General features: G+C 35.9%; 1 protein-coding gene across 11 annotated transcripts in view; it reads right to left on the reverse strand.

Moving 5' to 3' along the window:
• The window catches only part of Klf12 (KLF transcription factor 12), a 663,664-nt gene that overhangs the window by 188,390 nt on the left and 458,786 nt on the right, over nt 1-16,488 (reverse strand). For 2 of the 11 annotated variants that reach the window (XM_087193028.1, XM_087193030.1), the window contains one exon: nt 4,897-5,006. The exons of the other annotated variants lie outside the window; for them this stretch is intronic. The gene's annotated coding sequence lies outside the window, so the exon portion shown is untranslated. The remainder of the gene's footprint in view (nt 1-4,896; nt 5,007-16,488) is intronic. 11 annotated transcript variants of the gene reach the window in all.

Here is a 16,488-nt window from a genome sequence, read left to right on the forward strand (position 1 = left end):
ATATGAAATTCTATTTAGGAACTGAAACATTAAGAAAGGAAATTAGGCAGTTTGATCTATAACAGCTACAGTACCTTCTTAGTCAGTGGCTAGAAATGGTAATGGTGAAGAAAAAGTTTATATACAGTAATGTTGGAGCCATGTATGAAAGAGTAGATGGCAGTGAACGGGTACAGAAGGAATGTCCAGGACACACCAGGTAGAACCGAGTGACAGTAAACAATAAAATCCTGCCCTTAGTTTTATATTAGGCCAGCAAGTTTTACAGCCCTAGATCAGAAGTCCAGTCAATGAGAAATGAACACAAAACTGGTAAAACAGAAAATGAATTATTGAGGAATCAGATCCCAAATATACTTCACCTTTACAAGGAGATGATAGTATCAAAGTTATTTACTATAAAGCAAAACATCACCACCTTCGTGTTCACTGTTAATTCAGATTGTAGGTTATATGAAACAAATAATTTCCAATTAAATAATTTTAAAACTTCTGATGAGAAATTGTTTCTGGTAAAATCAAACTGTCATAATAAGAACTGTATTTTTTCTCAAACAATATACATACATGTGGGTGAGAGGAACAAAACTTTCTGAATGTCTCCTATGTCCCAAGCACAGGATGGTGGTGATGACTGTTGATCCCTGACACATAAGTCAGGGAACCTCCAAATCCTTGACCAAGACATTATAAAAAGTTGATAATTCTCCAACATTTCTCATAATCTGATTTCTCTTTGTTCTTCTAAAATTATGTTAGACAACTCACTTGAGCCTACTTGCTCCATAAGCTTGCTCCATAAGCTCCACAAGTCCATTCTGGACTTTCAATAATTCAAGTTTCTGTGTTCTCTCTTCATCCTGGTCTCTTGTAGAGTTATCTCTGCCAGGAACACTCTTCTTCCTCCCTTCCCTCACCTGCCTAATTCCTACTTTTCCTTCAGTCATCTACTGAGCCTTCCTTTCCTCCAGGTGGGTTACCTTGACCTCTTAAATCTGGAGTACTCTGCCCTCTTGGCTGTATGCTTCCCATTAAAGCACTTTTCTTCCTCTTATTAAAATTTCTTCCCTTTTGTATGTGCCTGGAAAGGAATAAATGGCAAACTATTCAGAGAGTTCATTAATCTTTACTAAAGGAGGGACTAACAGGTTAGTAATTGTCATATAAAAAGGATACCAATATATATCCCCTGCACCCTGCACTCCATCCTTTCTCTTTTTCTCTCTCTCAACCCCTCTCTTTTCTTGTCCCTGGTTTTTAGTTTGGGTTTTGTCTTACTTGTTTGCAGTTCTAGGGATTGAACCCAGGATCTTGTGCACATTATGCAAGCACTCTACCCTCTGCTACAACTATATTCCCAGCCTTCTTCCTACCTCTTTATCTCTGTCTCAGTCTCTCAAAGGAATTGTATAGTTCTTGTAGAACGTTTCCTATTGTACTAGATTTGTCCACTAACCCCAAACTGAAGCTAAAATGAAGTAAGCCACTTCCTTTTAAAGAGAGTTGTAAATATCCAGGGCCAGACAATTCTCTCAGGATCCTTTTACGATGTGGCAGAAAAATCTGTGCTATTCATAACTATCACCTTAACCTGAGCCACTTGTATGAGTTCATAAGAAAAAGGTAGAGAGGGGAAAAAAAGAAAATACTAGAGTTATGTGTTTGCTGGGTGGGCAAGGAGAATACAGGCAGGTGATTAGGTGCTTACCCTAACCAAGGACAAAGGGGATAGATGCCAGTAGACCCTATCATAAATATAACAGTATCTGCAGGAAGCAAGTATTATTTTTCAGTCAGCTGGCCAAACATGCATGTAAGCAATACTCCCCAATGATTATCCACCTCTTCAGAAATGGATAAAAAAGAAATTAGGGACTACAGATAACAGAAGGGGTGGTGGGTTTACTGCACAGCCTACACTTCCACCTTTTGGCATTATAATGATATGAGAGTTCATGAATTAAGACACCATGTAGAAGGAAGGTGGGCTTGTACCTCAAAAGGCACCTGCAACAGAAAGAGGCTGTGAGATATGATTTTTTGTCTCTCTGTCTCTGTCTCTGTTTCTGTCTTTGTCTATGCTTCTGGCTCTGAGTCTGTGTCTCTCTCTCTCCCTCCCCCCTTCCCCTCTCCATGTTACTTTGATGGCAAGAGCCCAGGGAAATGGGATGAAAAGGGATATGCCAGCACCAAATAGCCAAGATCAGGACACTGGAGCTGCCCAAGAGACCACCAGGTAGGGACACTCTGTCCAGAGAGGGGCACTGAAGACAGGGACCACTGGCCAACTGGGAGGTAATATGGCTGTCCAGTTCTCTGAGGTTTTTGAGAAGGTGAAATAAAAGGTATTCGTGATATAAAGAACATCACAACACTAAAGCCACCTACAGCAAAGAACCAGACGAAGCCAGATCAGACTGTTTGCACTCCATTATTGCCTTCTCTCCCCATTCCACCATTCACACCTATTAGAAAAGGGAGAAGGAAATAACAGAGTTCAGTAATGTAGTCCTCTACCACCTGCAACACATTCCAAAATGAATGACAGAAAGGTAAAGAAGCAGAATGTACTTTCCTCCTCTAAGACATTTAGAAAAGGGAAAAGAATAAAGAGCTTAAAGTTAGATAACAGTCTGAATTATGAAACTGAATTTAAACTTTTTTCCTTTAAATAACCAAAAAGTCATTAATAAGTTATAGATAGTATTTCAAATGTCAATTATAAGATGGCAATAAGAATTCAGAAGACTCAGGAAAAGTATAAAATCATTTTGTATTTATACTTTAGCAAATTATGTCTATTCAACAAACTGATCAGAGGTCTAGTCATCATAAGACATTCTACCCATACATGAAAATAAAACAATGATTGTCCAGAGCACAGAAGACCTGACACCTAATTAGACCTTCACATATCAAAGAGAACATTCATTTATACTAGCCCATATACTCCATACACAAAAGCATTCTGTTCATAATCACTTCTCCTTTCAAGACATTTTATTAATTGCTAATTACAATAACTACCAAAACAACTGTCCAAAAAACACAAAAATTCATTCTAATACATTTTTTCAATATAACCATTATAGCATGAATTTAGACATTAGTGAAATTCATTCATTCAGAGTTCTATATATTAACGGAATGATTACATGGTTTCCAAATATGGTGTTATGCAATTACATTATCACTCATGAAAAATCCCAGTAGGTACACAGAATATTGCCTGTGAAACTCCTATAGTTAATAATGTCTAAGAAAAATGACCATATAGTAAAATATAAAATTTTGCAATGCTACAATTGAAATCAATTTCTTGAAAAAAGTGAGGTAAAATCATTTTGCTGCCAAAATTAGTCTAATTTCTACATGCTTTTCCATTAGCAATGACAATGTATTGGTTTATTAGATATATTGCTCATGGCTATAAATGCAGGGAAACAAAACACTCCAAACACATTCTAGTCAGAGTGAGATTACTGTTGGCCCATATGCTTTTAATTTTATGCCTAAATCTAGGAAGTTCTGAGTTCCAGTTGTAAAAACAGAAGATAAATCTGAATCGTAGACTGTTGAGCCCCTGGAAAACACTCCAATGACAACCTGATTCAAAGGCTGCTTTGACTGAAGTGTCTTCCCCTAAAAGAATATGGACTTCTAACAGTGTAAGTGGCATATGCACTAAATTTACTTTACAAACGGTAGTCACTCTTGTGTTTTTGTATTGCTGGTTATGTTGTCTGGTCAGACACTTCATCCACATTCAGCAAGCATCCTATAATTAGCTATGGATTCATCTACAGAGACAAATAGCATAGTGATCTCAGATTCTTAATATTCTCTTGGAATTTATTTCAAAGCTGTGCTAAACAAATCAATCAGTCACAAAGCATCAGCCAAGCAGTCCACCCACGTTCAGAAACCTTTCTCTACCTAATGATAATTACAGTCTGTAGAACAGGCAGCCTCTAATAAACAGCACCAAGCCTAGAAGACAAATATCTGTAGGGGCCTTTTTGTTGCCACAGAAATATCTTCAGGCCACCTTGTCCTCAGTACTAAACATTACCTTCCTGTTACTCTGCTATTAGTGTGTGTGTGAGCCTGTATGTGTATGTTAGGCTGGGTCGGGGGTATATATATATTAGCCCAAATTATGGGTTAGTTCACCCTGGCCTGATGGTTACAAATGATAGAGAGTCCTTCATTCTAAAACATTCCCCAAAATGGAGAGCACAAATCTTCTCAGTGACAGCAGCCCCTGACTAATAGGCTCTTGCTCTCTGGGCTCAATTGAAAACTTCCCTAATGCAGCAGAGCAATAAAGATCAGCTGAGAATTCTCTATATCCTTTTTCTTCATTCTAAGCCCAGAAGGCAATGGATTCTGAAAATAAAGGTATTATCCACAGTTGTAAAACAGGAAGACAAATCTCTTCAGGTCAACCCACACATAAATAACATTTTAAGAATCATTAACTGAGGGTGGTGAGCAAAACTGCTCACTTGTTTTATAATTATTTTAAAAATTGTTTTTAAAAGAATAAAATGAAATTTGTTAAGGTACACTAATAGCTAAAAAAAGTAGTAATTCATTTCACATACATGCAAATACTTTCAGTGGAAACCATACACAGTTGAGACCACAGGTGTAAAATAGAACTTAGTTGTGTACAGTGGTTGTACTTTAAATATGTAGGTTTTAAAGGCATTTAAACATAAAATCCTACCACAAAATAAGGGATCACTTAAAAATAAAGCAACAAAAGTATACTTAGTTGGACTTATATTATACCAAAATTTTTACTGTGCATCAAGGAATAAAGAGGAATGGAATGGGAAAGAATGCTAGAGGGGAAGAAGAGTGAAAGTAGAGGGGGCCACTGGTGCTCACCTGTGTCTCTTAAAAGTCACTCTATACACGCAATTTGCTTTAGTCAAGACTGCCAGGCACTGTAACTGGTCCTTTGACTTGGGTTCTCTCAATTACTTCTAAAAAGCCACCTAGAGAGGAGGTAGTATTAAAATATAATTTCCATTTTAACAGAGGCAGACGCAAAGCCTAGGAAGTTGAAGTGATTTGCCCAAGTTCACAGACCTGCTCTTTCTAGGACTTCATTACTACATTACTTTAGGTGTTCCTTTATTTTGCCTAATGGCCATATTTACATAAAATATTCTAAAAAGTTCTTTAAGCTGGCAGTGAATAAACTTCCTCAGTTCACACTAATCATTTATTCTTAAAGCAAGAATCGGAAACATTTCTTCTTTCTAGTTTTTAATGTTATTCTCCAAGGTAATTCCTAATTGTTTAAGTACTAAAGATCCCATGTTACTTTCACTGAGATGATATAGTTCAGAGTCAACTTTCAATGAGATGACGTAAAGTCCCTCGTTACTTTCAATGAGAGCATTATAACTAGGACTGGAGAAAGTCTAACACAAGGCGAATCCTAAAATTAAGTACCCTCCAGCTACCTGACCTTGAGTTTTGTTATTTTTTTCAACGCTACTTCTTTCGAAGAATCACAAAGGCATGTATCTGTACATTCTCCATTAGTTTATGGTAACAGGAGACAGCTGCATTATTCAGTTCCTCTGATGTGCCACTGGCAAATTATCACTATAATTTTTTTGACAAAATGTCAGCCTACAAATCAAGACATTATCCTTTTTCATCTGTGCTAAACAAGAGTTTTTATGCAACATGATCTAAAAGAAATATCTTCTCATTTGGCTCTGTCTAACTGACACATTAATTTTCTGGCAATATCATTTTCTTTAAAAGAGCTGCTGTCTGTGTGTGGCATGTGTGTGTGCCAGCAATCTCCATGCTGAGACGGCAATGAAGTGATCTTCACATCGAGAGATGGGCAACAGACACTGAAATTAACCACAGGGTCTAAACTCTTATTAATTACAGCATTCTACAAATACACAGAAGACTGTAAGTACAGCAGTGACAAGGAAAATAAAAGAGAATAATAAATTTGACATAATATTTGGAAATATACCAAAAACATAAAAATCTGGCCACCTTTCTCAGATATTAATGTGAGCACGAAGTAAAATCGAGTTTATAATTAAAGTCAAATTCAAGAACAGGATTGTGCATTTACAAGTCTATTCACACATCAAGTCATAAAACTCCCAAATAAGTAGATCACACTAAATTTAAACAACAGAGTACATGGGAAAGTTAATGCCCAGAAGTTTCAAAATGTCCCATTGCTCATAGGCTCTACCAAAGTCAAGCTAAAGATATACTAGTGAATATTTTTTAAAAAGGCCTACGTCAAGGTTGACCATATCAAATTTTTTTTATAACAATTACAACATGAGCAATCAACAACCTTAAGAAAACCTCAGGAAGGCAGTTACAAGCAAAAGGAATGCTGGAAATAGAAACTAAATAGGAAAACTGCAATCAAAATTATCTCAATCATAGTCAGATGAAAAGTTAGTCATATTTAGAAGATAGAAACATTGATTATAACCATTAAAGGTCATTAATAAAATCTATAACTCTATAACAAATCTCAAAATAGTATTTTCTGGGATATACAGTTTGATTTATGTAACAATAATTTCTCAAAAATATCTGAAGTTGTTTCCTTTCAACATGCACAAAATGTTAATTCTTATTGAAGAAAGCAGAATAATATATTTAACTTTATCACCTTTACTAAGAGATGGAAAGGTAGTTTCTTATTTAGTTGGTTTTGTTTTTTTTTAACTAACTTAATTTAACTGTGATCCCATGAACTCTTTGTAAAATTTGAGTCCAAAAAGGTGAAAAATATATACTAATAGGAATCCTAGTTATTTCCAGGAAAATACTTGTCAATTCACTTTAGTGATGACTTTAAAAATTAATACAACAAAATCCTGGATCACTTTATTACAGGAATATCCCATAACTTCAGTGTCTGCACTTGTTACATGTTTATTACCATCATACTAACACCACACTAAAATCCAAGTTTAAGCTCCAGGTTAATTTAGCAGGAAAGGAATAGAAGCCCACTTAACAGTGATGCACAGAGCTGAGCACAGGCCCACTGACAGCTATAACAATGAATGGTCTTCATGTTGACAGCAATTTACAATCAGTTTAAAAAAACCATTATCCATCAGAGAGGTAATTTGAATTTTATACCTTTCTGAAGTGTTGATTCCATTTAATTTACATATGTTACACACAAAGCCTGTTAATATACTTATTTCATGCACTATTATGCACCAAAATTTAAATATAATTTGAGCTACTACAGATTTCTTCTCCTTTAGAAGGATCCATTCATAAAATAAAAAGAGAGAAAGACATGCATAGAAGGGAGGAAGGAAGGGAGATAGGGAAAAATAAAGAAGGATCCCGTTCATTTCTCAAATTTAACCTGCAGTTTACCATTGCTTAGCGTCACCTCTGATTTTCAAATTATTATTTTATTTGTGCAAGTAAAAGGCTTTTGGTCTTTTTTCCCTCACTAAAATCTGGGGTAATGTGTTATCATCATGGTTAATTATTCCATTGGTATATTAACAATAGATAACAGTACAATAGCTTTACAAATACATCATTAGGAGTAAAACCAACAAATTTGTGTCCATGTCCAAAAATTTCTTCAAAGATTATCTCCTGCACTCTTGCCATTGTTGATTTATGTTAAGAAAACTGTAACTTTGAAAATTTAATTTCCAAATAGTTTAGTAATAAAATTTATACTGTATTATTCTTTTTATTACACCACTGTGATACACACATAGAAGTAGACTACATACTGAAATATTGTACTGAAAATGACCCTTGTATTTTCAACTCTGAATACATAAAAAAATAAAATTTTGTGATGATATATTTTTCTTTACTTAAAACATCCATCAGAAAATTTGTAAGTATTCATGAGAATGGATTCTCTACTTGAAATTTTCATTTCAACATGCTATTGTTCCCCAAAATTGCTGTGTCTAAAACTAAACATACTTCTTTCTTCACAAAATATTTTAGCTTCCCTAATTGAGAGTTAGTTTATCCTTCTCCAGTAGCACTCACAGTGCCAGGGGAAAATGAACCAACAACGAGCATTTGCTAGTCACCAGACCCAGGGCTTACATGAGAGATCTTTCAAGGAATTACAAAATCTTTAGATGGTACTACGAAAATACTATCTTCTGACCTTTCTATCCCAAAGAATCCCAAGTAAAATTATGAAAAATATTCAACTAGACACTGTTCCTGTGCTACCAATGATTAAAAAGAAAGTTGTCAGAAAGGATTCTCATATGATATGATTCCCAAATCCCCCACTAGATTGGCCATACACAACTTCAGAGAGTCCACATTTTTAAATTATGTTGCTATAACACTATCTTAGTTACTTTTCTCATTACTCAGACAAAATATCCACCAGCCAAAGTTAAAGGAGGAAAGGTTTATTTCGGCTCACAGTTTGTAGAGGTTTTAATCCATAATCAGTTACCTCCAAGGCAGAGTGGCATGGCAGAGGGGAATTATAGAAGAGGAACAGTTCATGATAGGCAGAGGACAGCAAAGCATAAGACAGCAAGCAGTGAAACAGCAGGTGGCCAGCAGCTCCAGCAGCCCTCTTTCTGTCCCTTATATTTGTCCAGGGAACATAGGGCAGGTAGCACTCACATCCGGGGAGAGCTTTCCCATTATCCATTCCGAGAATTATGCCAAACCCACAGTGGACTAATTTAGTAATCACATACCCTTGACACAGCATCACACACTTAATCCCAGCATCACATACTCTAGATCCAGCCACCTCTGAAAAGCCCCACCTATGAGTGCATGAGGCTTTAGGGGGTGTCTACACACAAGCCATATCAAACATATACAGCATTTCCAGTACAAAAAACAAAGGAATTTTGAAAGTAGTAGTATCCAGCCATCTGTTAATCATTAATGTACATGTACTGAACATTCACTACATCTCAGAAATGCTTTCTATTACACATACACAGCTTTGAGCAGTGGCATTTAAGCATCTATGAATCTTGCAGTTTTCTTCACTCAGGCCACATTTTTCTATCTTGTATAAATTTTTCCCAGTTTTTATTTTTTATTAGTCTATGTTTGCATTCTATCAAGATTATATTCTGAGTGGGGGATTGGTACATATACATGACACATCTCAATTTTGTATTCATCATCTTCCCTTCCCTTCCCTCCTTCTCCCGATCCCTTTCCCTACTTCCTATTTCCTATCTTTTATTTTGCTATTTATTTGTATTTTGGGTTTCTCATATTAGAGAAACCATGTGATATTTAAGCTTATGTGTCTGACTTATTTCACTTAACATTATGTTCTCAAGGTGCATCCAATTTCCTACATCCAATCTTCTATTAATGGACATAAAGGCTGCTTCTCAGACTTAGCTATTATGAGTTGTGCTGCTATAAACATGGGTATGCCATGTATCTGTAATATGACATCTTTAACTCTTTTGGGAAGATACATAGCAGGGGACTACTAGGTCAAATAGAATTTCTAGTTTTACTCTCTTGGGGAATCTCCACACTGATTTCCATAGTGGAAATATGGAAATATTCCATAGTGGTTGTACTATTTTTCATGGCCACCAATTCCACATAGTGGTTGTACTATTTTTCATGGCCACCAACAATATAGGAGGATTCCTTTTTCCTCAGAAGCCTCACCAGCATTTCTTGTTGATGGCCACTCTTTTTTAGGGTAAGATGTTTTAATTTGCGTATCTCTAATGGTCACTGATGTTGAACCTCTCTTCATGTATTAGAAATTTCTGAGATGTGTAGATTCATTTCAGAAAGTTTGCTATGATCTTAAGCAGCTTACTAAAATCAAAGTTTTTAACTTTTTCTTGATCTGCTATTGAAAAATCCTCTCAATACATTTTCTAAAAATGTAGTTTTGCAGTTCTATATTAATTTACAAATTTTAATGTTTGAAACTTTAATTCTCTAGATGTACACGATAACTAAGCCAAGTGAGTAAAAAAGAAATTCCTTGATCCATCTATAAATAAGCATAAGCTCACAGACATTATAAAAGTTGGGTGTGTAGCTGGTATCAAATTCCAAGCCTTTTGACTCCTCATTTGTACTAGGTCTTCTCTACCTTGCTCACTTTCTAAGCATTTTTTTTCTTTGTAATTTCTAGGTTTACTCCAAATTAACACAATCTATTTAATGTAATTTTCCAAAAAGAAACACTTGTGTATTGACAGTAACTTTAACATCCCATAGTTTCTGAGATCCACATGTTGGCCTTATTTTTGAATGGTACTATCCTTGACAGAACTAAAAGCAGACTTAATACTGCTTTTTGGCACTGTGTGTTCTAACATTCAAATGTCAAAATATATTGGAAAACATTCGACCATCAAAACATGAATGTAACACTGTATAATAAAATAAAACTACAGATTGTTTTGCTATTAGTCTTTATTAAGTTAACTGAATCTTAGCCACAAAATTTGTAGCTAATGGGAATATTAAAGTATGTAGTGATGAATTGAAGGGAAGGGAAGGGAAGGGAAGGGAAGGGAAGGGAAGGGAAGGAAAGGGAAGGGAAGGGAAGGAAAGGAAAGAAGGAAAGGGAGGGAGGAAAGGAAAGGAAAGAAAAGGAAAGGAAAGGAAAGGAAAGGAAAGGAAAGGAAAGGAAAGGAAGAAAGAAAGAAAGGGGGGGTGGAGAAAGAGGGGAGGGGAGGGTGAACCTTATAAAACAGTTAAGGGATTTGGGAAAGGGAGTGATGAGTTGTTGATCAAAGGGTATAGAGTTTCAAAATAGGAAGAATAGGTTTTGATATCTATTGTACAGAAAGATGATTATAGTTAATGATGTATGTAGCATATATAGTATTTCAAAAAAAAGACTAAACTTTAAATGCCCCACTATGAAAAATAATAGATAAGTGAAGTAACAGATTTTTAAATTCTACTTTAATCATTCTATACTGTAACCATATATCCAAATACTGTATCCCATAAATATATACAATTATGATCTATGGATCAAAAATAATAATTTTTAAATACTTAAAAGACAAGAGTATAAGGTATTGGTGTTAGATGCATAATGAGAATATTTACTTAAACTGCATGGCTTATAAAAATGGAAAAATAATATTAGGAAGCTATTTCACCTTTTTGTTCCTATGGGAAATAAAAATGATAAGAAGGAAAAGATGACTGTGGCATAATATTTGAAGAGGCACTTCAATACAACTCAGGGGCTCAGTACTGCTCATGTACCTTGTATGTTAATAGCCACACATGTTCCTACAGTCATGAAACAGTGAGAAAAGTACAGTTTTTAAGTTTACAGAAATGTTCTTGAGAAAGTACATATGCAATGAATGTCTACAAACTGGAAAGCATTCATCCACTTCTCTATGTATGTATGTAATAAGCACTACATTAGGAATTATAGAAGAAAAACATTCAGATAAGAGCTTGCATTCTGTTTTCCATCATAGAAAGCTACCTTGTATATTTATGCTTTCATTCTATGATTTCAAAGCAAATATGTACAACCTTTTAAATAAACTGCTTTGTGGGCCAGCAGTCCTGTTGCTAGCTTCAGTGTTTCTGTTCCCTCTATGCTTCTATAAAGTATAATGATTTAGCTCCGGACATGTCTACTGCACCCCCTAAGGACCTGCTGAAGGCTTACCTACTTATTCTACCTCACAATACTTCCACAAAGGGAGTTTCTCAAATAGCTTCTACACAGCTGCTTAGAAAATGCTACTGTTTACTTAATGAGGGCCACTAAAGTTATTAATGTTCAGTGTTCTTTTTCTCAGTTCACTGTGTTCACATTTGCCTTTTTCTTCTGCAGGCTATTTAAAAACCACCTTGGTCTTTCAGCCCACAAGTGCAGGTTTCCACTGAGTGGTCTTCCTTTAAGCAGCGCCCACGGGAATATATAAATGTAAACACTCTCTTACGGATACTGTTTTGGATTGAATTGTGTCCCCTAAAATGATTAACACCCAGTACCTCAGAAGGTGACCTTATTTGGAAACAAGGTCATTCCAATTATGATTAGTTAATGTGAATTCATGCTGGAATATGAAGGGCTCTTAATGCAATATGACTGGTGTCTTCATAAAAGGACAAGACACACAGTGACACACAGGAAGACAGAGACAGAATGGAGCAATTCCTCTGCAAGCCAGGGACATCAACGTCATTTTGACGAATGGCAGAAGCTACAGAGATTAGGAAGGATTCTCTCCTATAGGTTTCACAGAAAACGGGGCCTGTCAACACCTTAATGTTGGACTTCCAGCTGTGAAAGAATAAGTTTCTGTTGGGGTAAGGCACCAAGTCTGTGGTAATTTCTAAAGGCAGTGATTGGAAAAAAATAAACACACACACAGGTGTGCGTGCGTGCACACATGAACTCACTACTGTTCTTCCACTCAATCTTTTTATCTCTTCTTCTGGTTTCATCCTCCTCCTCCAGTGTAAGGTATTTATATTACCATTCGTTTCTCTTCTGTCCTTTCCCAATGTTTTCATATCATTAACTCATGCTCCAATTTTATTTACTCATTACCTTCTCCAGAAACCCTTCCCTAGCCTCCTCCCAGACTGATTTTTATGGGAGCTTGTTTTCCTCAACCACAGCCTTCATTTGAGCTCTTGAAACATGGTGACTCTTTTATCATTTCAGCACAGCCAGGTCAGAACTTAGCATGAGGCACAGTGTTTGTGGCACAGGTGAACTACGTACCACCATTTGGATTTCTCTGTGCTTCCCTTTCTCCATTATACAGTCTCTTCTACTATCCATCACTTAACTCACTAATTTGAAATACTGCAATTTCAGAGTTTCCTTTCTTTGAGGAATTTCCTATGCATAGCTCTAGGAAAAACCAGCTGTTGCAGCACTTAAGGGCCACAGCCCAGCTATAGGAACCTCACAATTCCTCAAATTTGCCAGAATTTTAATCATCACCTGTAAATCATGGGACAAATTCCATTCAGTCTGCCTGTCTGTCCTACTAGTCAGCAGCCAGGCCAGTGGGAGCAGCATTCTGTGTACCCGAGCATAAGAGAATCTTTCCTTCCTCCTAAGTGAAACAAAGCTCTGACTCCTAAGTGTCTCCAGACCACAGTGTTCCTCCCCTAGGGCGAAGGGAATGGACCTGAACTGGCTAGGCTTACAAATGAAAGCAAGCATTTATGTCCACAAAGGCCAAAGTAAGGGATTCAAACTTGGCAAAGGCCATAAGCTTTATCTACCTTTTAAATAAAACACAAGTTTTAAAATTTTATTCATATTTAGAAAACACTTTCATGTATAAAGTACTGTTACCTTCAGTGTATTTTCAGCTGTTACTGTTTTAAGAGCAGCACTTTTAAAACTGTACAATATAGGCAACATATGCCAAATTTCTAAACATGGCACTACAAACTTAATATAATTGTATTCGGGACAGCTTTATAAGCACTTTCTGTTAAAAGAAAAAGTAAGTTAAAAAAGAAAGAGCACAATCAAATGTTTTGTAAGAAATATTTTACACATAAGGGCCAGGGATTTAGCTCAGTGGTTTTGCCGCCTGCTGCGCAAGCGCAAGGACCCGAGTTCGATCCCTGGTACCAAAAAAAAGAAATATTTTACACTGCATAGCCATGAATTAAAGGAACATATTTTTAATCTCTTGGTCCCTAGGCCAGACTGGTCTGAGTCTCCTGCTAACTGGTTTGCTTCTCCAAAATCAATCAACGAACCCTGGCACCTTCGCCTTTACAGACTTATTTCTCCAAACCACTATGCTTTGACTTACTTTAGACCTCAAGGTCTGACATCTGCTGCTGAGCCCTTGAATTTCCCTTTCCAGGTCTTTCTTTGGCAGCCTGGATGGCCATTTCAAACAGAGCCACTCTCCCCTGCAGCTCACTCTGCCCTGAGTCTGAAGTCCGGAGAACACCACACAGGTGTGCTGGGACCTTCAGCCTGATATGGACCCTCACTACCAACTGTTATACTCCAGCCTCAAGAGTTTCACTAAAATGATGTGTTTTCTCTAACTCTTATCTCTACTACACTTCAGTGGTGCACACAGTAGGCAATGAGATATATATGAAATGAGCCAAATAATTTTTTCCTTATTAAGAAAAAAGTTACAAAATTGTAGGTATCAAAAAAGCTAAATCCTACAGCTGGCTTTTGATAATAAGCATGAATCCAGGAAATTTATTCCAAGTCAGGAGACTCCACAGTGAAGGACCTCCTATCTTCATTCTCAGTTTTCAAGAAGAAAGAATTCAGAAGGCTGCCCGCAGGGCTGTCAGCACAATCTCTTAGCACTTGCTTTGTACCACATTTGGGGTTACTTTCAATTTGAAATAAACTGAAACTTACATGAGAATTACAAAAACAAAATACAAAAAAAAAATCCCACATATACTTTTACTTAGATTTTAAATTGTTGCTCTTTTTATATCCATTTGTACATGATCATATCCAATTGCTTAATCATTCATCTCTTTATCTCTCATCTAATAGCAAGGCATTTATGTGTGTGTATACACACACATATGTATATACACATTTACATATATACACACAAATATATCTGCACAAACATCCATTTTTTCCCTGAATATTTGAGAGTAAGTTCCATACATATTGCCCCTTTATTCCTAAATAATTCAGCATGTATGAATATAGTAAGAACAAATGCACAGTTTTTGCAAATGAATGTTCAAAGCTATTTTTTATTATTATTTTAGTTTATTGGTGTATAAGAAACCCTGAGCAAAAATATAGAGCAAAGTAGAATAAAGATAATTAGGATAGGAAGTAGGGACATAGATTATTCTCAGAGGAGAAGGGGATCAAGTGATGGAAGGAGAGTGAAGGGAGGAGAGTTAAAGATGAAAACAAGGAATTGGGATGTATTATATATGAATACCTACTCCACCAAGGAATGGAAACATTATGTAGTGCAAAGATGTACACAAGAATATACTCTCTTATATAACAACAAATCTAATTCTCAAAATCAATTAACACTGATTTAATAATAGTACCTAATCCACAGGCAAGGATCAAACTTTTTTAATGCTTTCCTACAACTTTTTAAAATTAGTTTTATTGGTACATTTTAGGTATGCAGTATGATGACATTCATCATTGGAAATTTGTACCTTTACATAATCCATCCTGGTTCTTAATTTTTCCCCATTCCCCTGCCCTACTTTCAACCCCTCCACTGCTTTCCTACAACTTTGTCAGAACATTTATACAGTATTCTTCTATTCATGTACTCATCTTTTTTTCAGACTTAGGTCTACAAGTAAAAATACTGAATGTTCACTATCAATATATTCCCTGTCCTCCCTTGTTTGTCAAAGCCATCCTCTTAAAGTCCTTAACAGGGTTTCTTGGGTGCTAAAGTCCTTAAGTTTTTAATCTTTAGAACTGCTTTTCCATAGTTTTGATACTTCATAAACAGACTGCCTGGATATGAAATTCTCGGTCCATATTTTGAGTTTCCTAAACTGTTGCCTCTTTCGTATGTTTCTTTTCAGAAGTTTGAGACCAGCCTATATTATCTTGCCCTTATTATTTGAGTGCATACAGTTGGTGTTTTGTTCGGCTTTGTTCCTGAAGGCCAGGGATCAGCTTGAATGTTCTGCGGAAGGGCCAGGTAGCAAATATTTTTGAGACTCTCTGTCACAAATACTTTGTTTCATAATCCTTAAAAAAATACAAACCTTTCCTAGTTCTAAGCTATGTAGTTTAACAACCTCTGCTATAGCCATGGGGATTTTCTCTTTATCATTAAGGTTCTCTCTTCTTAGTAGGCATGTATAGGAATTGATCATTCCTCGTCAATTTTCCTAGGTACATGGAATTCCCTTCCATTTTGGACATTCAGGTCTTCTTTTAATTCAAGAAGGTTTTCTTAGATTTAGTTTTAAGTATTAGTTCTGTTTCTTCATCTGCAGAGATTCCCGTTTTGTATGCTGAATATTTTGTCTTTCATCTTAATCACTTCTGTGAGACCAGTTTTGCCTTTTCTTTACCTTATTTCCTTTCACTTGCTTAGGTTTCTGTATCTGTTTGATGCTCTCTATTAAGGTTTCCTTCTAACACACTGCCTTTTGAAAGTTGCTTGGGATTTTACTCATTTTTTCCCCTTCACTTAAGTACATCTTGTTTATTTCTTCCCTTTTTGGTCTATTTCTTTTATTAAATTTCAAATTCTAATATAAGAGTTTCCCTTTCCCCCATAGTCCCAAATAATTGTTTGGGACAACTAAACTGAGTTTGCAGTGATTGAGGTTTTAAGGAGAATTTACATCAACCGACGGTTTGATTCTGATTTTGTTTTCTTCTTAGAGTAGTTCTAAAACCTATCTATATCTGCATTTCATGAACAGGGATGATGGGTTGGGAAACTTAATATAATTTTTAGTTGTTTGTTCATCAAAATGTAATTAAAAATTAATAAATGT

This window comes from Heterocephalus glaber, unplaced genomic scaffold (genome assembly GCF_053883595.1).
Source record: "Heterocephalus glaber isolate CG9 unplaced genomic scaffold, H.glaber_assembly_v1.0 deba00001577, whole genome shotgun sequence".
Classification (NCBI taxonomy): domain Eukaryota; kingdom Metazoa; phylum Chordata; class Mammalia; order Rodentia; family Bathyergidae; genus Heterocephalus; species Heterocephalus glaber.